The 27,964-nt window shown below is 46.7% G+C and overlaps 1 protein-coding gene and 1 long non-coding RNA gene across 13 annotated transcripts in view; one reads left to right on the forward strand and one right to left on the reverse strand.

Annotated features, from left to right (window-relative positions):
* nrxn2a (neurexin 2a) overlaps positions 1 to 27,964 on the forward strand; it is a 213,227-nt gene that overhangs the window by 154,915 nt on the left and 30,348 nt on the right. The gene's annotated exons all lie outside the window — the stretch shown is intronic.
* On the reverse strand, positions 23,107 to 27,170 carry LOC145658913 (uncharacterized). Its single transcript, XR_014124762.1, has 3 exons — positions 25,650 to 27,170; positions 23,583 to 23,679; positions 23,107 to 23,485 (listed from the first exon to the last, which is right to left on the reverse strand). It is a non-coding gene; the product is annotated as an uncharacterized LOC145658913 (long non-coding RNA).

A 27,964-nucleotide genomic window follows, 5' to 3' on the forward strand; every position in this document is an offset into this window, starting at 1 on the left:
GCAGGTCGTCCTCATCTGCGCAGGCCTACCGTGCTCTCGCTAACTTCCCCTTCTCAAGGGCAGCGGAGACCAAAGCCTGGTGGCAGGTGGAAAGTGAAGGAAGGGTAAGGGGGCTGGGGGCGGGGGATTGTCTGAAGGCTGAGTGGAATACCGAAGTGGCTTTTCGCAGTGCGCACAAGGATCAGGCAACCGGAGACCTGCCGCTGCCCAGGGGACAGCAGGAGAGAAAGAGAGAGAGAGGATAAAAAAGGTAATGATGAGACAAATAGATTGAGAGACAGGGGCCAGAAAGAAGGATAAAGATGGTGGGAGGAATGAAAGAGGTTTCGCTACAAGGCGATACCAATGAAATTGGGGTTGGCGCTGAGGGGGGCAGGGGACGCCCCGCCCCCCCCCAACATCCCATAGCCTTCCTCTTGATAGCATTTCTCATTTAATCCACCACCCCTGGGCCTTCTTGTACTGCCGCTGTGATTCACTGTATTTAGATCGGCCTCGCCTTCCCTCTTCAGCAAAGCGGCTCCTCTGTCAAGACCCGCGCGCTTAGCTCAGCGCGGCGTGTCCGAGATAACGCCGTTGATTGTGATGGACAGATAGCAGATGAGAGATTTGCCAGCAGTCAAATACTGTAGATGAGGAGAACTCAAACGCTGACACCTTCTCCGTTACTTCATTCTCACTTAGCCAAAAAGGGAAGGGGGAAAAAAAAAGAGTGAGAGAGAGACCACAAGCCATGGAGGGGGGGGGGGGGGTGATCTGGGGAGAGAGAGAGAGAGAGAGAGAGGGAGTGAAAGAGAGAGAGAGATCGTCTATGACAGAGGTAAGAGAAATATTTCTCCCTTCCTTAGTCAAGCGAGATTGCCAGAGCGTCCCGCCATCCATCTCCGCAGCCCGGCTGCATCCGGGCGGCGGGAGCCGTGCTCCAGGCTTTCCCCATCTCTGCTTCTCCCCGCTTGGCTCGCCTGGCGGGCTGCCTGGTCGCGGGAGGCCAGTGCAAACACACTGTCAGTCTCTCAGGAGACCTCCTTTTCTTAGATGACTTATGGAAGCCAGCAGGCACAGCTCATTACCCTCAGCTGTCAATCAAAACCCCAGAGACTCACTCTCCTTAAAGCCAAATCAGAGAGACAGCGCAGAACCGCACAGACACAGTAGGGCCAATCAGACACTGGCACATGCCACGGGCGTGGATGCCGCCGTAACGCGCCCTCTTTCGCCACTCAGTTTTTCAACCAGTGCGGCTCAGGCTGAGTGCGGTGAAGTAGACGGCAGCAGGAGCGGTGCTCCCTCTGTGCCCCTCCTCTCTCTCTCTCTCTCTCTCTCTCTCTCTCTCTCTCTCTCGCTCCTCTTTCCCGTTTGACTGCAGAGCGGTAGGCACTGAAGATCTCTCTCCATAGGCGGCGGCCTGTCGTGGACGTCTGCCTTGGGGAGAGGCTATTTTTAACCAGCCCTGCGGTTTCATGCCTTCAAGGCATGAGCCAAACAGGCAGTGCTGCACGGGCCTCCTGAAAGCGGGTTAGCTCTTTCATTACTGTATGTTTTATATAACACTTTATGTCCAGTGATGAAGCAATAACAGGGCAGCGCAGGCAGTGTCTAGCTGCTGCGGAGGGGAGCACACGACCCGTCGAGGCGAGGCCATGCCAAAGGAAGCCGTAAAGTACGTCAATGACTGTCGCCGGCACTCGGCGCCCGGGGGCCACTCGGACGCGCGAGGCTGCAGAGTGAGGCGAGACGAGGCATATGGGCTCTGCCTCCCTCCCCAGAATTAATTAACACACAGGAAGAGTTGAGGGAAATAACCTCAACCAAGAACGCGATTAATAACACTCCGCATCCACAGCACCAATGCACCACCTGCACATGTTAAATAATGTAATACACCGCATATGAGAGTACATGAGATGCGGCCAGTAATGAGTGATTGGGAGGGGGACCGGGGCTTTAAAACACTGAAACATTCCCCAAGGGACCGCGTAAAATCATGCCTCTGTAGCCGTTGCTGCAGCTGGGCTGCGGATCACTGACTCTCGTCTAACTGGGAGTAGAGGGGGATGTGGAGAGACCCGTCTGTGCTCTGATTCCGTTCCATTGGAGGGGAACAGGGAGGAGAATGCTATTACACGAGCACATGGCGCACACTGCCTAATCTCTTGCAGACAGGCCTCTCAGCTATCACGCTGCCAGCATGGACGTCTCCTCTTCTGTATACATGTATACACACAATGCCTCCGCTCGCGAGGAGGCAGCACGCTCCCGGCGAGCTTGCCACCTGATGTAAACTCGCCGCGCACAGCTCGCACACGTCCCCGACGGTCCGCAGTCCGCACGCCTCCCTCCCGGGCCACGCGCGTTCCTGAAAACTGACAGCTGTTGAATTATACATCTGTGAGAGCTCAGAATTAATTCATTTATTCATTAAATCATTTTCATTTGATAGTATTCTGTTTTAGGCTCTCTGAGTGATGGGCATTAGTAGGCCTGATCCGAGACAGTGAGGGGATTTTCCAGACACAGACCAAAATGGATTATCAGTGGGAAAAACACACACTGACGGCACAATTTATTCCAACACTTGGCTTAATCATTGTCCAGCATCCAGCCACGAGTGAGTTAAATGTCTGCAAATGGGTTTCTTTAAATTAGAATGGATTTTTTTTCTACCGGTATCCCTGAGAACACAATCAGCATTTCATACATTAATCATTTCATTTGGTCCTGTGAGAATGGTCCGGAGAACATGGAAAGCATTTGTGTTGGAATTGTCACAGCGATGTTGTTATACTGGAACTTAATTTACAGATGTCCATGTAGTATTGTGGCATTTAGCATAGTACTATATTACTGTAGTATTGTGGCATTTAGCATAGTACTATATTACTGTAGTATTGTGACATTCAGCATATTACTGTATTACTGTAGTATTGTGGCATTCAGCATAGTACTGTATTACTGTAGTATTGTGGCATTCAGCATATTACTATATTACTGTAGTATTGTGACATTCAGCATATTACTGTATTACTGTAGTATTGTGGCATTTAGCATAGTACTGTATTACTGTAGTACTGTGGCATTTAGCACAGTACTGTAGTACTGTAGCATTTAGCATATTACTGTAGTATTGTGGCATTTAGCATAGTACTGTAGTACTGTAGTATTGTGGCATTTAGCATAGTACTGTAGTACTGTGGCATTTTGCACAGTACTGTATTACTGTAGTACGGTAGTATTTAGCATAGTACTGTAGTATCGTGGCATTTAGCATAGTACTGTATTACTGTAGTACTGTGGCATTTAGCATAGTACCGTAGTACTGCAGTATTGTGGCATTTAGCATAGTACTGTAGTACTGTGGCATTTAGCATACTACTGTAGTACTGTAGTACTGTGGCATTTGGCATAGTATTGTAGTACTGTAGTACTGTGGCATTTAGCATAGTACTGTAGTACTGTAGTATTGTGGCATTTAGCATAGTACTGCATTACAGTAGTACTGTGGCATTTAGCATAGTACTGTAGTATTGTGGCATTTAGCATAGTACTGTAGTACTGTGGCATTTAGCATAGTACTGTAGTACTGTAGTATTGTGGCATTTAGCACAGTACTGTAGTACTGTGGCAATTAGCATAGTACTGTATTACTGTAGTACTGTAGCATTTAGCACAGTACTGTAGTACTGTGGCATTTAGCATAGTACTGTAGTACTGTGGCATTTAGCATAGTACTGTAGTACTGTGGCATTTAGCATAGTACTGTAGTATTGTGGCATTCAGCATAGTACTGCAGTACTGTGGCATTTAGCATAGTACTGTAGTACTGTGGCATTTAGCATAGTACTGTAGTACTGTGGCATTTAGCATAGTACTGTAGTACTGTGGCATTTAGCATAGTACTGTAGTATTGTGGCATTTAGCATAGTACTGTAGTACTGTAGCATTTAGCATAGTACTGTAGTACTGTAGTATTGTGGCATTTAGCATAGTACTGTAGTACTGTAGTATTGTGGCATTTAGCATAGTGCGGTATTACTGTAGTATTGTGGCATTTAGCATAGTACTGTATTACTGTAGTGCGGTAGCATTTAGCACAGTACTGTAGTACTGTGGCATTTAGCATAGTACTGTATTACTGTAGTACGGTAGCATTTAGCACAGTACTGTAGTACTGTGGCATTTAGCATAGTACTGTAGTACTGTAGTACGGTAGCATTTCCTTTTTTCCCTTTTCGTGTTTTTTTTTCTTTGACATTGATGTCTTGGTGCTGTCAGTGTAGCCGTCACGGGCCCTGAAAGATGAAATCTGTGTTTTTGTTTATCGCCAGCATTAGAAACAACAGGACTGTGACCATTTCATTTGAAGTACACAGCAATTCATGCTCCTGTTTGCCCACGGCAACCACTTCAGGGCTGCGTACTATTTATCAGAGCACACACGGCACTCTAGTGGCTACGTGGCTCCAGCGTAGCATTTCAGTTACCGGGCCGTGGTGGCGTCTACGCATTGCTGTCAAAAAGCCACGATGCTTAAATAAGGCTTTTACTGTGTCAGGCAGTGTTTATTAATTCATGGGGCGCAGTAGTGCTGTGGGAATGAGCGCTGGAGGTTGACGTCGCGGGGAAGATCACGTGGAACTGTCTGAGCAGCTTGCGTTGCAGTCCAGTCAAGCCAAATATGTGCGCGCTCTTCGTGCTCTTCCTGTGGCCGGTGGCTGCTCTCTCTTCCTTAGCTGGCGGTGCCCACAGCCTTCCTGCTCTAGATAGCAGCGAGCTGTGCGAGCAAGCCACTTCCTTGGCTGGCAAGAGAGGCCGGAGGGCAGCAAAAGAGGGAAAGGGAAAAACAGAAGAGAAAAAGAGAGTGTGGGGGGGGGAGACCGGGAGGGTGCGAGCGAGAGAGCGGGAGAGCGAGCGCGAGAGAGCAGGAGAGCAAGCGCGAGAGAGCGGGAGAGCGAGAGCGAGCGGGAGAGAGCGGGAGAGCGAGCGCGAGAGAGTGAGAGCGAGCGGGAGAGAGCGGGAGAGCGAGAGCGAGCGGGAGAGAGCGGGAGAGCGAGAGCGAGTGCGGGAGAGCGAGAGCGAGCGCGAGAGAGCGGGAGAGCGAGAGCGAGCGCGAGCGGGAGAGCGAGAGCGAGCGCGCGAGAGCGAGAGAGCGCGAGAGCGAGCGCGAGAGACAGACGTAGATGGAGGGAGACAGAGGCAGAGGCAGCGGGAGGAAGAGGTGCGAGGCGTCTTAGAGAGAAAGAGCGAGTGATGGAGCGGAGGGAAGAGAAGGAGCGAGAGAGAGACTGCGCGGATGCAGAGAGACCAGTGTGTACTAGAAGAAGATGATGACCTACTTCGATCGCAATTGATTGGGCTTTGGGCTCGGCGTGAGCAAACGAGGAGCTGACTGCATCCCTTCGCAGCAGCACTCGTCCGAAAGAGACAAGGTCAACGTGTTAGCAGTTCATTCTCTCTCTCTCTCTCTCTCTTTTAAATGAACACTCTGTGGCTCACTTTCTCCCCACCTTTCCCACCGAGGTGGGGGCTGTCTGGGACGTGTTGTTCTCCGGGAAACGGATCCAACTGTCCGAGGGAAAAAGCACATGGTGCCGGATGGCTCCTTATGTTGTCGTGCTGGGCGAGTCTGCCCGAAAGCCAGCGCCCGCCTCCAGATCTCCGCGCCCCTCACACGCGCTCGCGGCGGGGCCCTCTGTCCTCCGAGCGGCCCTCCGCGTCACGCGCCGTCCTTTAAATAGCGCGCTAACGCCACGTCCGCGGGCCTGCGGCAATGCGCGTCCGCCGCAGGGCCCCGCCCAGATCCCGGCCACACGCGCGTGCGTTGACCCCCCCCCCCCCCATGTTCTCTGTGTACGTCATGTTCACGCAACCACTCAGGGGCCGGTTGCTCTGCGCACGCCACCGCGCAGGGGCTGAGTGCTCTGCCTCCCCTTCTCCCTCTCCGTTCCCCCGGGCGCGTAGCCAGGCCTGTCATTAACCTGGGCCTGCGTTTTATTGGAGGCCACACATACCTTACTTTAAAAGGGGCATGCCTAGAAAGCTGATAAAAGCAGTCATTTTCAGCCGCCACATGTCTGCGCGCGCGCGCGAGCGCTCTCTCCGAGCGGATGATTATGCTGGCGAGAGAGAAGGCAATCTGGCTCCGAACAGAGGCCTGGCAGGTGATTTGGCAGAAAGTGGCACTTAAATGATGTCAGAATTTCATTGGGAAGGAGCGGGAAAAGGCTGAGAGGGAGAGGAGACATGAGCCCAAAGCCTGGAACAGCTTTCATTTAACAGGACTATTTACAGAAAGAGTCTCTCCTTTTTACATATAGAGCCTTATATGTACACGAGGGGAGTGGTAAGTACTTTTACATCCAGGTATAGAATGTTTTTTGCACATAAATGGATGTCCCTCTATGGTAAATGTGTCATGCATTAAAATGTATTTCTTTTCTGAAGCTGCTTGAGGTTGAGTGTGCATTCTCTCAGCTCCACGCCGTGCGCTGCTATTGTGGCGGGACTTCCAGTGAGAACTCTTTTTATTTTTTATTTTTTTAAAGATGTCTGTCACTAGCCCTTTTCTGGTGGATTGATAACTCACTCAAAAATTGAGCCACCCAATCCGAACTTCATACAAACTTCCAAAATACTTTGTCAGGACTCTTCGTTAGCCAGATTAGACGCCTTATTTCGGGGAAGTGACTTCTAAACATGCAGGCTCACGTGCTTTTTTTTCTTTTTTCTTTTCAATGTGAACAAGGTTTCGTAGTTAGCAACAACTCTGCTCCAGGCTGCTTCCAATGGTGAATTTCAAACTGACATCACTGATTGAAATTACCCATGTGAAAGGCAAATGCATCAAAGCATAATTTCCAGTGTATGAAACTGCCTTAATCCCCGGTGTTGTCAACATGTTTAAAAATATAAAAATATATATCCAAAGATGCCAAAAGGGAGGGGTCGGTTGCTGCGCGCACAGCGGGCACTGCCAAGCATGTGGCAGCCTCGAACCCGCCCACCGGGTTTCTACCCCACCAAGCTGCACGTGTTCCTTCACCTGTGGCATGAAAGAGAGCCCTGGGGTGGCACTGGATGGCACCCAGCCTCAGTGCCCCGTGTTATGAAGTGCCAGGGACTGCCATAACTCAAACCACATTCTACTACACTGTCACCTTCTTCCATATATATATATATACACACACGGCTGGATGTAAATTAGAAAGACACCAATGTGTGCGAAACTTGATTTGTAAAAGTCCTAGTTCAATTCGCAGTAGGATAATCGAGTTGCCGTGGCACTGCGCTATACGTTTCACCTCGTGATGGATGATCCGCTGTGATGGACCTGCGTCGCCGAGTCTGCCCTTGTCTCGTACAGACTGGGCGAAACTCCAGTGGTTAAGATGGCTTCTCAGAACAGAGACCATATCCAGATCCCTGCGGACAGCGTCGCTTCCGAGCTGTTCGATCGGAGAGCCCTGCCACTCTTTCTCCACTTCCCCGCTCTCTGAGAGAGGCTTGTTTGGCTACAGTCTTTCCCCACCTAGACCCAGGCTTAATTAATGGCTGAAATTTGCGGTCAATTGTAAATCAATAGCAGTAATTACATTCAGGATCCAGAGTCGCTGGCTTTTCTCTGGTTTCGCAGAGGGTTTTTTTTTTTAGAGCTGCAGTTCGTATCATGCCGTGTGGAGGGATCATCTCTTCCCCCAGTTGCATCACACATGTCCTCCATACATGCAAGGCTTAATTTGATCTGTACCTCTGGTAGCCTTTGCGGCTCGGCCATCTGCTTTCAAAGACTTCCACGTACCCCCTGTGCCACTCCGTGTCGTGTACAGTACAGGCGGAACCAGCAGCAGACAGCAGGCTCCTTCTGGGACCGTGCTCAGGGCAGGATGGGGTGCCTGGACCCTCAACTCTGACGCCTTGCCTTGCCTTGCCTGCCTGCCTGCCTGCCTGCCTGCCTCTCTGTTCCGGCAGCTGATAGCCTCCCCGTTCCAGCCTGACAGGTGGTGGGCTCGCTTTTAATTAGTGTCTTTTGCAGAGTCTTAGCCGTTATAGCCGTGGTAGCCTCGTCGGGACCCTTCCGGCGGCAACGCCTCCGCCCTCCACCCACTAAACGCACAGAGGTATTCTGCAATAAGGGGACTTGGGACGCCGTGCCCTTTGACCAGGGATTGGAACCGGTCTCGCCCGTTCGCAAGCTAACAGAATTTTGCTCGGACGTGTTCTCTGTACATGCATGGTTGTTTGACAGGGCTAGAGGGAACTAGCTATACAGTGGGCTTATTGTAATGTAACATTTAGCCACATTGATCCTTTAAGGTCAGACTGGCTCTCTTTGACACGATAAGAGAGTAGAGCGAAAGGAAACTGGCAGCTGCGTGTTGACTTAATAGCTCCTTGGAGACTCGCATGCCACTCCCTCTCTTGAGCCGACCTGTCAATCAATTCGTTTCGACTTGGATTCTCAATAATTAACATGTTGAGTCCGACTGCTCTTTTGAGTACGTTGGGAACAGATGATTAAAGGAAGCCAACAGGCTAGCACCTGCCCTTTGAGAAGTAAATAATTACGTCAGCCTTCTTTGACCAATGACTCTTTTCTCTCTATGAGCGCAAAAACCCAAGGCCGTGTGGAAGTGGTGTCACAGCCATAACTAAGCTCAGCCGCTTACTTATATGTTTCAAACCTAATTTCCCCCCCCCCCCACCCCACCCCCCGTGAACAAACTGTGTCCCTGTTTCTATTCTAATTAAAAATCTCAAAGTATCTAAACCGAGTTCTTCGAGTTAAAAGAAGGCACAGGACTCATGTGACAGTGTGTGTCCACAACAGGAGAGCATATGCGAAGGATAGAAATAGCATCTGTGCTCTAAGGCATGACTGCATGACTGAACATACAGGCCTGAGTCTGGATCCCTTTTCCCTCTACAAAGAGCTTCTCAAATTGAAATGGATCATCTTTATGCAATAAGCGCTCGCATACGGTTTTTACTGAGTGGTTCCTGTATTACTTTGGTTTTAGAGGCCAAATGCACTCGTATAAACTGATTTACATCTCAAACGGTTTCTACCCGTTTGGAGGCAGCGGCGACCCGCACATGTTTAATCCACGAATGGCACGTAGAGTCGCGTGGGTTTACATCACCGTGATATGCAGCTGCTTTCTTTCTGGAGCACCTTGTAAACCGGTACATCCTCAGCCCCTATTTCGCTATATATTACGCAATTGAATTATGTGCCTTGGAAAAGCTGCAACCAGACTCTGAGGAGAAGCTAAAAATCTTGTTACGGTCCCGTTTCCGTGAACATGCACCGGGCGGAGTGGGCGTGAGGGGTGCGGTGTTGTGGTAGAACGGCAGCGCTGGGCGGTGCCAGTCCCTGAAACCTGCTTTTATCTTCCTGCATTTCAGTCTCATCTTGACAAGTGCCCTGGCACACAGCTGATAGCCAATAAAACGCAGTGGACTGAGAAGCCACCCCACTTGATCCCTGTCTTTCGGCCTTGCGTGCGAGGCATATGAACGGCGTCTTGTCGAGGCAGGAGGAGCCCTAAGCCAGACCCTAATTTCAGCCCCTCTCCTGCCGGGCTCGCATTCCCTTTTTAATCCATTACCCTGGCGTCATTCTGCCATGGCATGGAGCGCCAAGGGCGCTCCCCATGGCGTGGAGCGCTGAGAGGCGTGTCCACCCAAGTCTTCCCCATCGCAAGGTGCGCTCAGGGCCTTCTAACGCCTGCACGGCCAGCTGGAGACTGCCGGACTGAGACTGAGTTTGTTGAGCAGAGGGTCTTTGTTTTCTAATCTACACCTGTCATTTATCATGGGAGAGAAGGGAAGAGAGAGAGAGAGAGAGAGAGAGAGAGAGAGAGAGAGTGTGTATTGGATATTGCAAGCACAGGTAGCTATTGCTCTTTCTCTCTTTCTCTCTCCCTCCCTCTCTCCTTCCCTGCAGACAGAGATAAAGTACTCTCCTCTGCCTCTGGCCTGTGGCTAAGACCTACTCCACAAGCACACAGCACCCTACTTCAGCTCTGCCAACGGCTGAGTTTTATTTAGAGGCACCGAACAGGCATCTCACCCAGCAGGCACCAGACAGACAGTCAACCGAGACAATAACCTTACGGTGATTATACACTAATATCAGACCTGATACCGACACAATAAACAGCCCTTCCGCTTTGCAGCTCCGCGGCGCTGGTCTGTGGTGCTCTGCGTCACAGGAGGCTCCCAAGGTGCTATTTCATATTTCAGTACCTCTTGTAATATTTGTAGCACGTATCGATTATGCTCAGGTAGGGTGCAACGTAAAGCGCAATTGATTTGTATTCTACAGCAGAGCCGCATGGCTTCACAGACACCCCGTGAGCCGCATGCTGTTCCTGCCGCCAGCAGGACAAATGCCCATTTGTGTTTGTCAGCTGTTCGTGTTTTTTTGTTGTTGTTAAATACCGCTAATGGTGGTCCCTGTTTTAAATTACCGTATTTTCCAATAAGGTACATCGCCATGCTGTTTAGGGCTGAGCATGACGCGATGTTTGCTGTATTCTCCTGCAGTTAGGCACGCTGGAGGACCGGCCTGTGCTTCAGACTGCACTGGCTGATGGGGATCCTTTGTGCATTTGAGTAAATACGCTGGGATAGGAGCCTCTTTCCTCCATGCCGCGACGAGTCCCGGGAGAGAGCAGGGATGCGATCATGGAGTCGTGCAGTGTTTATTGAGGGCTAAACCATTACGGAGAAGCATGAGACAGTCCAAGGTCAAAATACCAGGAGATCGTGAAACGCTAGGAAACATAAAGGATGCAAAAAACACACAGCGATGCAAGGACTAATATAGAAACACCGAGAGACGCTAGCGCATGGAGACAAACACCGCCACGATGACTGACAATGAAGACAGGAACACACGGAATATAAATATACTTGTAGATAAGGGGGAGCCAGACACAGATGGAATGAATGAAGGGCAGATAACCAAAGAACAACGCAGACAAAATGAATACAAAACAAATCCACATAGTTCTTTATTCTACGGGACCCGCAACGCCCAAAGGGGGAGATGACACATTTAAAATAATTGAACTCTTTGCTATTGATACAGATCCTGCAGTAATCCGTGCACATATATTGCATGCCAGCATGTGGTATATCATTTTGAGAGGGTGAGGAATTAGGCCTCCTGTCTTCATCCAAAGATTTTGTTACATACTGTAGAGCCTGATACAATACATCTGGAGAAAAGGAAGCACATGATCAGGTGAAATGTTCATTTTCGCTCATGACGAATTGGCTCGGAAAAAAAAGGACTGGCGTGTAGAGTGAAGCAGAGGTTATCCTTCCAGGCCAGGACTCATTAAACAGTTTTTATTCATTTGGGAAGAAATGTGTGTGTGTGTGAGAGAGAGAGAGAGAGAGAGAGAGAGAGAGAGAGAGAGAGAGAGAAAGAAAGAATTATCGATATCACAATTGGTCTTTCTTTTTCACGGACCTCTCACCTTCGAAGCATCCTTTGGTCCCCAGACATACAATTATTTTCTCTTGCGAAAGACATGCAGCCCATGTCAATGAGCTCTGAATGCTGCTGCAACTGCTACAAGCTCCCTGTGTTTCTCCCTGCCTGTCTTTCCCACCCTCTGCCTCTCTCTCCATCCCTGCCTATTCCCTCCCTCCTTCCTTATCTCCCTCTCCCCCTCTCCCTTTCTCTCCCTCCCTCTCCCTCTCCCCCTCTCCCTTTCTCTCCCTCCCTCCCAGTCTCTCCTGTCCATCATGTTTATGTAATCTGACATTACTGGAAATAGGCCACTTACTGCTCCAACAATAACCATTGCCCACCTCTCACATCTGAGGATCCCCATCTCGTATCAGCGGCTCTGCAATTCATCTCTTTCCCCGCACCTTCTCTGATTTATAATCCAATTAGCATGCGGCTTAATTGATGAGCTGATAGGAGCGGCGCTCGCCTCGGTGTGACGAGCGCCGCTCAGCCTGGAGCTCGTTCGCCGGGGACGCGCTCAGCGCGGCTTCTCCCCTCCTTCCCCGTGTTTAAAGGGGCCCGCTCCTCTGGAGAGATGGCGTGATAAGATGGATCAAATGCGATTCTTGCACAGGCAGGCCTTTGATTGAATATGCTAATGAGAGCAAAGAGACACTCGAACGGCGCACCAGTGCACCAATTCACGCGGGAAGCTTCCATATACAGTGAATTGCCGGTTTATTAGGTACATCTATCTAGTGGCGGGTTGCGCTCCTCTGGCCTTCAGAACAGTCTGAAATCACCTGAGCGTTACCGGTTGCTGGGTGTGCTATATACGAAAGTGGCACCATGGAGCAATGTGTGCGTTGCAGAGTCGCTGCTAAATAATACACTGTATTAGTTTAAATCGCTCTTCCATGCTGTTCCCACCCCCTGCGTCTCTACCTGGGCAGATGGGGAAGTGCAGAAGCAGTCGGCGCCAGCTAACAGGTTGATTTTAGGCTTGCAGCATGGTAGGTGGCTAATAAAAGGGATTCTCTCTCTCTGTCTTTCTCTTTCTTGCACATTTTTGTGCAAACCTCTCTGTGCTCTTTCTCTGTCTCATTCATTCTCTAGCCCACTTTAAAATACCTCTTGTTAGGAGGTTTTTTTTTTAAAGACTAATAATACACTTCAGTGTATTGATTGCAGTCACTGTTTTTTGTTTGCCCTTCTGTGGTGTTGGGGTCTTAAAGAAGCCCACTTATTCTGTTGACGCCAAACATCTTGGCTCCATAAACTGGGTTTCCTGCATCTAATTTTTGATCCTTCCACATGATGCAAAAAGAATGTAAAATTATCCAATCAGCCACTCCTTAAGAGTCTGATTTTTCCTTTATCCACTGGACATGCTCTTTCTTGCACTTTTTTGACAACACGAGGGCGCATCATGGTCTTTATTTATTACAGGTCGTTTGAGACACAGACCAATAACCGGTGGACTGTGCAATGTCATTCTGTATACCAGCGTTGAATTTAGAGGCGATTTTCTTGCTCGTAACTGTTTGTTTTTGCGCGGTTCTCACCATTTTCTTTCAACCACCCTCTCTGATCCACAGACCGAATCCACCCACAGGATTGCTGATCACGAGAAGAATTCTTACTTTTCGCACCGTTCTCGTTAAACCTTTAAAACGATTACGTGAGAAAAGCCCCGGACGGCGGCCGCTCAGGAGAAGTAACGACCGCCACATCCACTGCTGACTATTGTTCCCCTACAACTACTCATATTGCCCATTCCAGTGCTCAGTTGAACAGTGACTGATTCTAGAATCATAGGTATGGCTGAGTTTGTACTGCTCGTCAAACTACTGCAATGCACGATCTGTTTGAAATGGTAGGGGAGGGATACGCATACCCCTTTGCCGCGCACCTGCTGCACTCTGGGAAATAAGAATTCATTTTCTCCCAAGCAAATGACATTCCATTGCATGGGTCAGAGGTATTCTAGGCTTCAGCGTTAAGCCACCAACTTTCTCACCTCTTAGCACTTATTAATTTAACATGACTCAGGTGGCTTTTGAGAGAGTACAGTGGAGAGCCGCAGTAACGCACTCATGTGCTTTATGCCCCTTCTTCGTCAGCAGATCTTTGAACTGGCGGCCCAGCTCTCTCTGTGAACTAATCAGAGCCCGGCACGTAAGCTCTGTCCTGGGCTCATTACCCAGAAGCAGTTCCAGACTTATGATTGCACCAGCAGCGGCCCAGCTGTTGGCCAACCCCGCGCTGCAGATGTGGGCATTAGCTCGTTTCAGACCCCAGCCCTCTGCCCGGTCGGGACGCTGGCCTGTGATCACTGGAGGAAGAGAGGCGGAAGCCATGGGGCGGAACCGGTTGACGGCACCGGCCGCTGACACAACCCGTTCCGAGCGAGAATAGCTAATTAGAAACAGTAACATTTCGCCGCCGTGCACCGGTGACAGGACGGTGGAATCGAGTGCTGCTGTGAGTCGAGAAAGTCATCGCCCATAGCAAAGTGAAGCGAATTAACGAGCCCGTCGTGTCTGTCGTGGAAGCCTCACAGCATTTAGCTGAAGTGCCTCACTTTTCATTGTTTGGAGATTGAATCTTATTAGGTGTCAGATGTCTTTCGACACCCACCTGTGTGGATACTGGCAGCAGGTTTTATAGCAGGAAATAGCAAGCGAAGGCAACGGTTCAGTGGGTTTTAATGAAATAGTGATGTGTTAGTTTTTTTTGCTGAACATTTACTCTTATAGGTCATAAGACATTCTGATGTAAAGCTTCAGCGGTTCTTACGCCTGACGGCGACCTCCTCTTCGAACAACGGGGTTGCTTTTAGTAAAAAATTATTGCTTCGTCTATTCTCACACTGATGTCAAAGTGCATCCGCCTATGGCTGCTCCCCCAGATCTCCTATTAATATTTGTGGCTTCTGGGGCTACTCCCCTCATCCCCGGGGAACCGGTCACTGGGGCTACTCCCCTCGTCCCCGGGGAACCGGTCACTGGGGCTACTCCCCTCGTCCCCGGGGAACCGGTCACTGGGGCTACTCCCCTCGTCCCCGGGGAACCGGTCACTGGGGCTACTCCCCTCGTCCCCGGGGAACTGGCCTCTGCGGTTGCTTGTGCCCAAGCGACATGCTGTTTCCAGGACTCCCTGGCCTCTGCTCGCTGCTGCTCTGCCTGTTTGGCATTCATGGCATGAGCCTCCTACTGCAGATAGAGCCAGGGACCCATCCGAGCTCCTGCTCTGGGAAGCTGCCTTGTCCTTTTTGCTCTCGAAACAGACACTCAGCACAGCTACAGGAATCAAAGGCACAGAGTCCCTGTCTGAGTTTACGTGGCTTGCGATTTCTAGCCCATACTCAAGCTCGTGTGTGCCCACGCAAGGACCACACTGTGATGAGAAACGTGAAACCCTCTGGGTTTTTTAGGTGAATTCAAAGCTTCTCGATGAAACTGCTGTGCACTTATCTAAAAGCAAGGTCATCAAAACTGGACTACTCATTTGTTGAATTCACTCTCTTGAATTAAAAAAAAAATAGATGTAAACTCAGATGCAAGATAAACAAACCATTTTACCTAAATGACTGAAATGCAAAACTGGCTTACACACAGGGTCTAACCGATACTCCTAAGGAAGGTGGCACTTACGTATGTGCTATGTATCTGTTGCCAGTAAATAAAATGCTTCTGAAAGCTACGGATAATTCATGCTACAGTAGACTGAAAACATTCAGTGGGAGCTAGTTATATAAATTTGTACAGACTTGGAAGGTGAATTAAAAACCCAATAATCTTTCATTGACCACCAGATACACTATTTTCACGAACTCATCTCCATATTCTAATGATGAAATCCATTAAACGAGTATTCATCTTCTAATAATGAAATCCATTAAACAACTATTCATCTCCTAATAATGAAATCCTTTAACCCAGTATTCAGATTTGTCTGACTCAGTCTATGTTTATACTGTCAGTTGATTTTATGTGATGCTGATCTGATATGCATTCCAGTCTCTGGTGCTTTGTCACATAATTCAGGTGTAAACAGTCGATCAGGAATTGCCTCGGTGCTCCTCCCCACGGGAGCCTTGGGAATAAGCGTGGGTGGAATTAGCCCTCTCCACTGACCTCCTGCAGGGATGGAAGCACTGTTTTGTTTTTTGATGATGTGGTGCTTTCTCTCCCATGTGTGGATATCCAGGTCTCTCTGCAGTGGGGTGGAGGTGACATTTGCACAGAACACAGTGAGGTACCTCAGTGACTTTTTCTCTCTCCTATCATTATGTGCCAAAAAAGTCAAACCCAGCAGCAAATAAAATCAGCATAGATTTGTAATTTATTAATGGGATGTTCTAGGCTAATTATAACTTAATCTATGTCTCCTGCAGCAGTTGTGAGTTATTACCACAGACAAAAAAAACAAAACAAAGCATCTTACTCAGAAAACATCTTATTCAAAATATAATGATAGGGTAAGCATACATAAATGTTTAAAAGAAAGAAATGTGAATCAAATGTTCTGTAGAAAAATGATACAAGTATAGTGATGTAGTGTTTCTAATTTAAGATTAAAAGAAGCATTATTTATTGTTTCAGAGGGGACTACTGCTTTTCTGATTTATTCTGGCAAAAATAACATAACTATGAACCACCTTGGTAGAAGATTGTTGCGGAACAGTCCTATCTTAACACTTACAATAGCAATCATAGTTACAGGATGATATAGTCTCATATTTTAAGTTTCTTATAATTATACTGGACATTGTACATGCGTTTCCAACTAATTTTAGAAACACATGCAACCTTTTATGTACATTTTTGCTTGTCGATAACATTTCACTTCAGTTAGACAGAGATTCCCACTGATGTGAGCAATTTATTTTACGAACACTTCAGCTGCTCCGTGTTTGCGTCCTCATTGCTACCACTAAAGTAGTTCCTCTGAGAACCAGCTAATAGGTCTTAGTGACTGTCCTGGGCGCTATTTGGCCCCCTTTCTCCACGGTCTGGCTATATTAACCAATCAGGAAGCCTCTGCACACGGAGGTGGTCCTCCCTGCATGCATAACGTAGAAGCGCAGGCTAAGCGCGATGTGTGCCTCGTCCTTAGAGGGTGCGGCTTTGGGGAAAGGTTTGGGCGGAGGGTGTGGGATTAAAGGTTGATGGTTAGCGCAGTGATGTCTGTGGTGATGCCGGTGCTGAAAATCACCTTAAAGATGTGTGCAGCAAGTACGCTCCGCATAATCATCCGCCTTCATCACTGGCCAGCTAGATATCACCACAAGGTAGGGGATCTGCCCAGCAGCAGCTGCAGTGTTTTTTGCTCTGGTCGCACGCACCAGCAGCCTGCCAAAAAAAAGACAAGCCAGTTTGTGCGTTTCGTTTCCCAAAGCATTGGAACCGAGTTAAAAGGAGAGAGGTTTTAGTTGCACATATCTGCAGAGAAGTGCCGATATCCAGCCTACATCCTGCAAAGGTGCCCTTGGCGGTCTGGGTGTCTTTCGCTGCCGTGCGTCTGTACTTGCGCACCATTGCATAAGGTTCACTTTTATATAAATGAAAACAAACCTTGCACCTCAGAAGCGGTTGTGAGATATGAGCGGCAAAGCGCGTAGCATGCACACAGACAGCAGCCGCGGCCGGGGAGAGCACAATTGCCTTCTCATTGATCAACAGTGACTAATTCATCGAATGGCCTTTCGGTGGGTTTGCCTGGACCACATTCTCATCTGCAGGATTTCGGAGTGATAATTTCTAGTCCGTATCGATTCCTCACGGGAGCTAAGAGCACTCGGACTATGTGCTTTCAGGTTTTTTGTTTCCACTTGTGGCTGAACACTTGAAAGCAACCTCTTGCTTTGTGTAATTTGTAATTCAAGAAAGAAAGAAAGAAAACCCTTGGTGATGTTGCATTGCACTCAAATCATTCAAAAGAAAACCTTTGTTTATGCAGGGAGAGACCAGCTAAGAACAAGGGCTCATTTGCCGTAGGGCCCTGCAACAGAGTCGTAAACAAAGTATGCGCCCATATAACAATCCGAAAATAAATAGGCCGTTAATGCAGAACCACTCCGCAATGAGTTGCATATCTAAAATAGATCATCTTAGAGGAACCAAGTGAGAAATAAATATTTCCTTTTGAAATGAATTCAAGATAGAAACACCATTAAAACGGAAGTTTTTCTCACCAAAATCTGTAAGTGAAAGGGCCCTTTCTAAAATCCACTAATTGGCAGTAGAACCAACCGTCCTGTGACATGCATTTAAGTGTCAGCTGACAACAGCATGCAGAGTTGAGAACTGACTGCAGTTTCATTGCATTTATATGTTTGTACAAGTGCACTACAGGAACACCTGTCATGTGAAAAGATAAGTCACGCATCAAGCAAGATTTATAACTTCTATAATATGGTTTTCTATAGTTTTCTCAGACCTGCAGAAGACTGGACTGATTTTTTATGCTTGTGGCGTTTCTTGATTTATGTCACTGCTGAATTACAAGGCAGAAGAGTCTTTTAATGCCAAGACTACACAACCCAGACACATACTAGTGGAAGAAAGAGGAAAAGAATCACAGAAAGGGAAAACAGAGAGGAATTCCCACCTAATGTTGTGTGTGTGTGTGTGTGTGTGTGTGTGTGTGTGTGTGTGTGTGTGTGTGTGTGTGTTGCATATTGAGACAGGGAAAAGATCGAGCTTATGTAGAAAAGCACCTGCATGTTACATAATTATGAGTGTCAGAGAGATGATTGACAGGTGTATTTGGGCAGAAGTTACTCCAGTGCCCTTGAGACAACTTTTCAAAACAAGCTAATATATTAAGTGTGCAATTTTGGTCTTATAAGCAGGGCACCAATTTAAAATGTTCACCCATCCCTTAAGATTCCATTCAGACATTTTTTTTAATGGCTTCTTCTACTTTTTAAGCGTCTAATTCATGGGTGTGTAACTCATACCCATAATCCCTGTCTGAAGTGCTGAGTGGTGTGGGCATATCTGCAGACTGGCTGGGGGTGAATGTCTTAACAGTCTCCTGGAGTGGTGAAATAGAAAAAGTCGGCCCGCGTGTGCTGAGGGCGAGTGCGGAATCCCATTACACACAAAGCTTAGGGAGCAAGCAGGGCACACTGCCCAAGCCAGACCTGCCATTTTCATCTTTAGCTGATTTGAAGCACACTGCAGTCATGGGTAAAAGAGCGGGATCGTTTCGAAACCGCCAAGTGAAAGGACTTTGCTTCTAAATTGGCTCTCCCATTCAGAGCAGCCGGCGAGGACGGAGTCGGCAGGCTAAACTTGGGAGCAGGTTTCCAGGATGGCTTCTTGACATGTGCTCTCTCACTCCAGGACTCTTCCCAAGGTAGTCGGTTTTTTTTTTTTTCTCTTCGTGGATCCGGAGGTCCTACTCGGCGAAGGGGTGGGTCCTTGGGCCAGCCCCGCCGTGCCCTCCAATCCCGCCGGACCCTCGGTGGTGGGGTTCTCCGCCCCTCTGCGGCTGTTTTAACGGCTTAGCGTGACCTCTGACCTCGGCGGTCGTTCGGGAACAGCCGCCCCCGAGAACGGCGTCTCCTTGCCTGTAATAATTGTGCCTGCAAGGAACAATAAGACCAGACAAAATCCAACATGGCAAGAGGGAAATGGCGTGGGGTGGAAAATAGCATGCTAATGTTGAAGTTAATCCTGCGGGTAATGGAAGGGCCCTGGGGTGAGGTCAGAGAAGCCGGAGCCAACTCGCTGAGTCTGATGGCATAAAGGACGCTGAGAGACTGAGAGAAGGGCATACACTCTGACACCAGCAACGGCTGCCAGTGAAACACCTCACACCACACCGAGAGCGACTGTGTCATTAGTGACTTAAAATAACACAGCAAAAGGCCTCCAATTACTCTTTCTGCAGATCTTGCCAGTTATCTAATTATATCAATCACTACGTTCAGAATTTTAATTGTGCCGTCATTAATATTAGCATATGTAGACTACCTTAGCGGGGCTTGATTAATTGGCCAGTGGTGCTGTAGATTACTTTGAGGAGAATGAGGGGGAATTTGACTTTGCTGTAGGGGACTCTGAAGTAGAGACTGGGTAAATCTCACAGCTCTGAGGTTTGATTGACAGCAGCGAGTCCTGTGAGAGTGGAAGCAGCAGCCTCTCGTTGACAAGTCTGTTTGCCGAACGACGGTGTGAGCCGACCTGGAAATGGCTCTCCAAACACATATACTATATCAGGCTTGTTCTGGTCTGGGGGAGTCCGTCAGGCTTAAGGCAAGTCTAAGAACAGTGTGTGAGTGCGATGAAGGCAGTGTGTAAGATGGTTGGAGCATGTCTGTGTGTTCGTGCGTGCTTATGTGTGAGAGAGGGAGTGAGAGAAGGTAGCGTATGAACAGGTTAAAACCACTCCCCCCCCGCTGCAGTGCGAGTCGGTGGGGTACAGGATGTGAGAAGAGCTCATTGTCTTTCACTCCACCCCTGATGTCACATGGGCCCAGAGATCCCAGCAAAAAGAGGATTTATTCATGATGGAGAAGAATAGAGACCCAGCAGCAGTACGTTTGAAGCTATACGGAGGACGTGTTGTAGGACACAATTAGCTCTGCGCTGAGAGAGAGAGACAGAGCTGGGGGTGGTGGTGGGTAGTTGTGGGTGTTTTGGCTGACCCACTTAAGAAACACAGTGAAGTGGAAAAACGCAACTTCAGCTGAAACAAATAACACCTTCAACAGCCTGGCAAGCCTTTGTTGAAATATGGATGTGTAGAATCAGGCTCTGAATGAGGGAGAGAAAGAACATGAGCACACGCACGCGCACACACACACACACACACACACACACACTTTGCTCAGGCACCCTAATTATCTAACACACTGACTACATGTAGATTGGAACAGTGACTGATGACAGCCTCCCTGGTCCTACATGACTGCAGTGTTGGGGAGACTGGGCTTGGTGAAGTCAGCACTGCCAGGGCTGTGATGAAGATTAGGACACACTCCTCGCCTACCTATTCCAGCACGACGCCTCTGTCACTGCTGCTAATCGGTTCAGATTAGATTCCGCATTGCACTGGTTGAAGCCTCTGATCAGGACTAGTGGTGAAGCTTTTTTGGACGCGTGTTGGCAAATGTTAACATCTTGGCAGTTCTATTAATTCATGTTGTTATATAATGTATGTAATGGCACCTGATACCAGACTCAATACAACTGGCGAAAAATAAACAAAATCTTTCTAATCTTTCTAATGTCATCATGTTTTGATTGATTCTGTTCGTTCTTGTAAAGGTAAGTTAATTCCATATGTTCACACATCTGTGTCTCCTTGCACTGCCTTCTGTGTACTACTTCTGAATACTACCTTCTGTGTACTACTTCTGAATACTACCTTCTGTGTACTACTTCTGAATACTACCTTCTGCATACTACTTCTGCGCACTACCTTCTGCATACTACTTCTGTGCACTACCTTCTGCATACTACTTCTGTGCACTACCTTCTGCGTACTACTTCTGTGCACTACCTTCTGCGTACTACTTCTGTGTACTACTTATGTGCACTACCTTCTGCGTACTACTTCTGTGCACTACCTTCTGCGTACTACTTCTGTGTACTACTTATGTGCACTACCTTCTGTGTACTACTTCTGTGCACTACCTTCTGCGTACTACTTCTGTGCACTACTGGCTGTATACTACTTCTGCATACTACTTCTGCGCACTACCGTCTGCGTACTACTTCTGTGCACTACCTTCTGCGTACTACTTCTGTGCACTACCTTCTGCGTACTACTTCTGTGCACTACCTTCTGTGTACTACTTCTGTGCATTACCATCTGTGTACTACTTCTGTGTACTACTTCTGAATACTACCTTTTGTATACTACCTTTCAGTTCAACCAAATATAGAATATAGATCCAGATTCACAGATCCAGAACAGTGAGGAAGCTCTGAATGCACAGAAGCTAAGCTCTGAATGCAGTAACCATGTCAATTTATCTTTATCGACTTTGATTTATTTGGCTGTATTAGAATAATTTATAGCCAAAGTCTAAAATGTGCTACTTTGGCACATAATTAAATGTCTGGAAAATCATGCATCAAAAACACATTTTTTTTTAAATCAAATTTAATTTACAAAAGGAAATAAATCTAAAATGAAAGGTATGTACTTAGAAGAGTAAAGAATGAAAGTTTCAAGCTACCAGCCATCTTCCGAATGTAAAAGGTTAATTTAGTGCTGTTATTTTTCCTTTCAACGTGATTGATTAAGAGCATACGCCTGTCTAGAGTAAACCATGAGAGAAATGATGTAGAAAGTAGCACCTAATAGACAGTGTAAATAATTCTTTTTTTCTTTGATGTAGTACAGCAAAGAGGTGCTTTTCACTGTGGCAGGATGTATTCCGGTTCACCCAGGCCTCAGGTCGCCTCTATGTTTGAGATGAGGCAATATTTATGGAACCTGTAGAGGGGATGTGAAAAAACTCAGGTAGTGGGGAACAAAGGCAGTAGGTGATTTGTATTGGATAAAAAGATTGTATCCATGTTTTCTGTATTGGAGTAATAGCTATATAATGGTTAGGGTCCTTTTCTTTTCAAATGATTACTTATCACCATGTCTCGTCTGTAAGATACGGCGATGATTTCCAAGTTCATCTCGATCTGTCCGTTCCTCTCTTTGCTGTTCCACCGATCTCTTTTATTTCTTACATGGTTGTCAGTGGTGATTACTGGGAGTTTCAGGGTTGTCTGCCAGCGAGCCTTGTAGAGCCGCCAGAGCATTATTGAGCTGACAGCTGTAGAAGCCTTTATAGGGGTATTGAGTTGGGTGGGTTGTGGCCCTCTCCCATCCCCAGGTGGGTCTGTGCTAACTGCCATTATTTTTGATCAGAAGAGAAGCGTTTTCAATAGATTTGCTTAACATCTTATTAGCGCACAAGTCAGTCGTTACGGACATTTTCCTCATCAGCCTTCACTCGTATCATTGCGGTGCCTTATTTCATGTTGTCGCTTCAGTAGTGGCCGTGTGTGAATACGCATTCAACACGTGTTATTGAATTTGTGTGTATATTCACAGTATGCCAAAGATGATGTGATTTTAACTGTGACCAACATTCCATATGCTCGCTAAGGTGGCTCGAGTTAATCCTGCCAAATGTATATGTTGAGTATTTTTGTAAAAACATGAAGAGTAAGCATGTTTTAAGGGAGGGGAAATTGCTGACCAGGTCCTCCTCCGAAAGGCAAGCTTAATGTATGACAAAATGTCACAAGAGCTCTTTTTTTTTTTTTTTCCCTTTGAATTGTTGAAGAGCAGCCAAATGGCACTCAGCTAAAACGTGTTAGCTCCACTTTTACCTCGTCTGTTTCTCCCTCCCACGGCCTGCACTAATGCCAGGCAGACACCACCACAAATAGAAGGCAAAAGCAAAAAATTCCCAGAGAAAGCAAATCTATCACATAAGCAATCATAATGCATTAAAATCGGAGGAAGCTCATGACCGTAGTTGGAAGTGCTTTAGAAAAGGTTGTGGGATTTTAGAACAATTTTTTATTATTCGTGTGTCTTGTTTCTGTCGCCCTGGGTGCCGGCGCATTGGTGTGGGGAGAGAGACAGAGACAGAGAGAGACAGAGAGAGAGCGAGAGCGAGAGCGAGAGAGAGAGAGAGAGAGAGAGAGAGAGAGAGAGAGAGAGAGAGAGAGAGAGAGAGAGAGAGAGAGAGAGAGAGAGAGAGAGAGAGAGTGATGGGTGTTGGTGCTGTTGGTGATGTTTATCAAAGCCTTGCCACCAGAAATGGGTTGCTCAGAATCTTGAGGCTAAACAACTTATAGATACGAGTTACTGCTTCACAGCATGACAGGGTGAGACTGTGCAAGCCTTCACAGGGCACATCTTTATTCGTCCATGTTTTGTTCACGCCGAGCCCGACCGCCGCAGTCTCACTGATTATTATTTTTGGTCTGTTTTTCTCTTATTTATGATGTTTGATAGCACAGTAGAAATGAATTGTGTTACCATTGCCTGCCAAGAAAAGACATACATCCTCGTCAAAGCTCAGTAAACTCGCAGATGCATATAAAGTCGAAGCAGACAGGTGTGCAGCTCTGGGATTTCTCACCTTCTAAGCTTCAGGGAGACGAAAAAACAGCGACGTGCTCCTAGTGAGACGTGAGGGAGATGATGACTGAGGAATGTAAACCGTGAAGGCGTCTAATCTGAAACACAAAGAGGATTCGGAGCATTTAGGGCAGTGGCTTCCCCTTATTAGGCAACCACTGGAGCGCTGTTTTGTAACGTTTAAGAAATTTTAATGACAGTTTGCTGAATTAATGAAAAGTCAGCTCCGGGTGACTAAGCAGATCCCTCTCTAATAGACTGCTGAACTTCTATGAGCAGTTTGCAAATATCAAGCTTACTGTGATGAGTTTGTGCAGTATCTTCTATTAGAGCAGAAGGAAACTGGAGTCCTTGTGCTTTATCAGACAGCAGCCCGAGGGGAACCTGGCCCTCAGCCTGTGGTGAGTCACGCTGTGAACGATTTGGTGCCAAGTTTCCACAATTACAGAAAATTGCTAATATTTTAGAGCTAGCAGTTAGCTTAACTGCAGGGTTGGAGGCCCTCGCTGAATTGCTGCTCCATCACCTAAGAGCCGATTTGGACATAATTAGGCAAGGCAATGACAGTACAAAACTCATGCTAACAATGGACTAATGCCTAGGTGAGAGAAAGCTGTATTTAAAAGGGAGCATTTCTCTCGAGAGGTGCCTTGTCATGAACATTGGATGTTTCTAAAATCTAATCTAAGAGATTGATTGCATGGTTGGCTGTTTACATGCCAAATTGATCCAGAACACACACACACAAAAATTCAACCTGCTTTATAAAGATATACTAAATGTATGCTTCTTTCTGGAACTAGAGCACAAGCCACGTCTTAGTGCACACTCAAGTCATAGAAACAGTTGTTAGGAAGCTGTCATAGAAACAGTTGTTAAGAACTGTCACAGAAACATTTGAGGTGGGCACCCATAAATTAGTTCTGCAACCAGCTGTGCTCGTGTTGAGAATCTTTCATGCACTTTGTTAGAGATGGTACTCAGGACTCAGTGTTGTAGTGGAACGCAGGTGTAGTCTCTTTGCCCACCATTGACAAATATGTCCCTGGCCTTTGCGGTACCCCCAGGCTATAGCTGTGTGAATAGTAGGCACCTGGTTTTGGCCACTGTTCATATAGTTATTGCCCATTGAGACAGACAGAGGAAGACATTAATATTGTAAGCCAGACATAAGGAAGTCAAGACACAATGCAGCTTCACAGCAAGGAAGTCAAGCCACTGATAACTGTAAAGTCAATCTCTGTAGTACATATATTTCATATGTGTTTATTTAATATTAAACCTCCTTACTTCTCAGATCAGCATCTTTTGGGCTTGGCTATGGGTTGTACTTCTAATACTTAGAAACAATAAACAATTATTTTTATTTTGACTGTTAACTTCACAGCTAATTAAAATGCTAATTCAGATTGCAAGCAAGTGTCTATAAATGGCAATTAATTTGCACTGACATAAATTACCTTGATTCTTCTAATAAAGAATCAAGTTATTAACAGTGCATTAAGCTCATTAATAATAGGCTATGATAACATGGAACATAAAAGTTATTTCAACTACAGCTCAAATTTCAGAGTGGTATATCAAAATAGGTTCATACTTTAAAAAAGAAAACATTTCAGTAAGCCTGGTAAATATTTTCAGTGTGTAATTATTTATGATGCAGTGGGCCAGACCATTTTGATTTTTGCCTTCTTTTAGATGAAGAATGTCAACTTGCTCATTTTGAGTTATTTTAAATTGGCGCTGCACTGCATTGTCTGCTTCAATATGTTATTACAAAAAGCAGGTATTACATATATGGGGTACAAAATTGACAGCTGAGATGAAGGCATTGCTGAACATCATTACTAGGAATATGGAGACAGCGATGGCTGATAGCCATGAAAAGAAAACAAAACTACTTGCACTTCAGGAGAAAAGCAGAATCTATAACAGATGTTGAAAGCCATGATGGAATCTTGTAGGCAAACGGAGACATAATTTTAGGTCCAAGTGAAGTCCAGAGTAATATTACATGTAGACTGTGTCTAACCTATGCCCAGCAATGCGCAAATCAGATTCCTTTTACCTGTTTGGATCCATCTATCTGCACAGCATTCGGTTGTGTCCACGTTCATTTGATCTAAATCAGAACTAAACAGTTAGGGCTATTTCTGTGTTAGCTCATATTCGGCTTCTACAGCCACGGCTGCCGTGCTCATTCCCGCTTGCCGGTGTATATTTGAAATGTGTGGCATGTTGCAAAAAAAAAAGTGCCTGCAGAACTAGCTTACTGAGTTTTATAGTATACTCCCATGTTGTGGGGAGATGAGTGCAAATCCGACGTGCTTTATCCGGTGTAATGTAGGAGGTTAATGCGCACTGGCACCCATGGAATTGTGGGTGAGAGGCAAATGTCACATTGCCAGCATTCACAAACATGTGAGTGACTGCCATGAATGCTAAGAATGTCGAGCCAGTTTCAGCCCTTCATATGTGGATATTAGAAATATTATGTCTGCCGCCTGCTCTGCTTTGGTTTAGAGATCTTTGCAGTCGTGTCTGCTGTTATCTGTCAGAAGCCTCTTAAATTCGGCATACAAACCATTTGTTTGTCTTGTTCCCTACACTGCTCACTCAGAAATGTAAGCATTTGCATTAGTGTTTGAATAGAATATCAGTCTTGTCAAAAGCATCGATATTTGTTCAAATGCACACATTTAATGAGACGTCTATGACGGGTGTTGGCGTTTCCCGTTTCCATGGCCTTACTGCGGTTTTGAAAGGTTAATCACACTCCCAAAGCATTGACGGACAGAGCTCCTTCTTCGCAGATGAGAGACATCTCCTTAGTTAGCCCTCTACCTGACAAAGCCTCGCCTTCTCACTGCAAACGAGGGCAAGCAAAGCCACGCCCTTAGCGTATAACAATGGCATAAAATCAAGTACATCTTCTTCAAAGGGCGGGCGGCACAGCCCGGGATTTTTGGTGCTCTTTCAGCAGCGCTGTTAACGGATGATCCATAATGTACATCTGCGGCAGCATCTCATAATCAGGGTATTTAATTAGAGGAATTCTGCCGTGGCACGGTGCTGTCGGACCGAACGCTGGGAGCCCATTATTCTCAGGGCGAGAGGGGTCGGATGCTGGCACTCTGCTTTTATGTGGCTGCAGAGACAGACTGATGGCCCACACCAGGAGGGAGCCGAGGCCTCCGAGAGCTCCGGCTGTACACACACATGCTTCACTGGCCATGGATCCAATATCCCCCAGTGAGAGGCTGGCAGTAGACAGTAAATGACCTCTGAGCTGTCTGCCTTCCAGCCCCCTGGCCCGGGCTGTATATACAGGTCTTATCTGATCGCTCCTTCTCACGGGGACGGTGAAAACACTGGCTCCCGCTACAGCCAAATAGGGGGGCCTCGGTAAAATACTGTTCATTTCTACTGGATCACTATCTGTAAAACCGAGGCGAAGCATATTTTCGAACCCTTGGGTAAAAGTGGCAGTAAATCTGTATAGTAAGTGAATTGTTCATGGGAATTGTAGTGCAAAGGCCATTATTTTATAATCATATAATCATTTTCTTACAGTACCCTAACAAGAATCCACAAGGGTTGTGTTCACTGCCGTTACTACCTTGTAAATGAGGCCCTTGTCAAAGAGAGGTTGAAAATTACGAATTTAACGTCTCACGGTAGTGTATTTCTGTCAGTGAGTCAAAGCGGCGAGTGCCAGGCTCAGATCATTCAAATGACCTTCCTCCGAAGACTATACACCAGTACTTCTTCAGGATCACATTCCCTATAAGCTAACATAACACGGGACAGAATAAAGTATTACCTCTGTCGAATCACACAAAAAGCTTAGGGAAAGTTACTCTGTGATTGGCACTTTGAAAAGGTACGCAACTCAGGGTCTGGTGTGTGTCTGAATGACTGGACCAGGGTTCCTTATCTTACTCTGAGCTCAGGCCAAGCCTTTTTACTTCAGTGGCACCAAACAACTGAAGCAAGAAAATGGAATTTTTGCCTGCGTGTTCCTTTCCCACCAAAGAGGGTTTATGTGGACATCATTTTTGACTTTCTCTCTGCTGAATTCAATAACTATCTAAAAAACCCTTTGCCCAGTCAGGATTTGAAAGCAAAAGCAGTGGACTTAATGCCAGTACAGTCACTAAAAACATACAACACAGCACTGCTACACAATAGATGATATTTTAAATGTGTGTGTGTGTGTGTGTGTGTGTGTGTGTGTGTGTGTGTGTGTGTGTGTGTGTGTGTATATATATATATATATATATATATATATATATATATATATATATATATATATATATATATATATATATATATATATATATATGTAATGATTATATTTTATGAACCATCCTCAATATGGGA

This window comes from Electrophorus electricus, chromosome 8 (assembly GCF_041902795.1).
Source record: "Electrophorus electricus isolate QZ-2024a chromosome 8, ASM4190279v1, whole genome shotgun sequence".
Taxonomy (NCBI): domain Eukaryota; kingdom Metazoa; phylum Chordata; class Actinopteri; order Gymnotiformes; family Gymnotidae; genus Electrophorus; species Electrophorus electricus.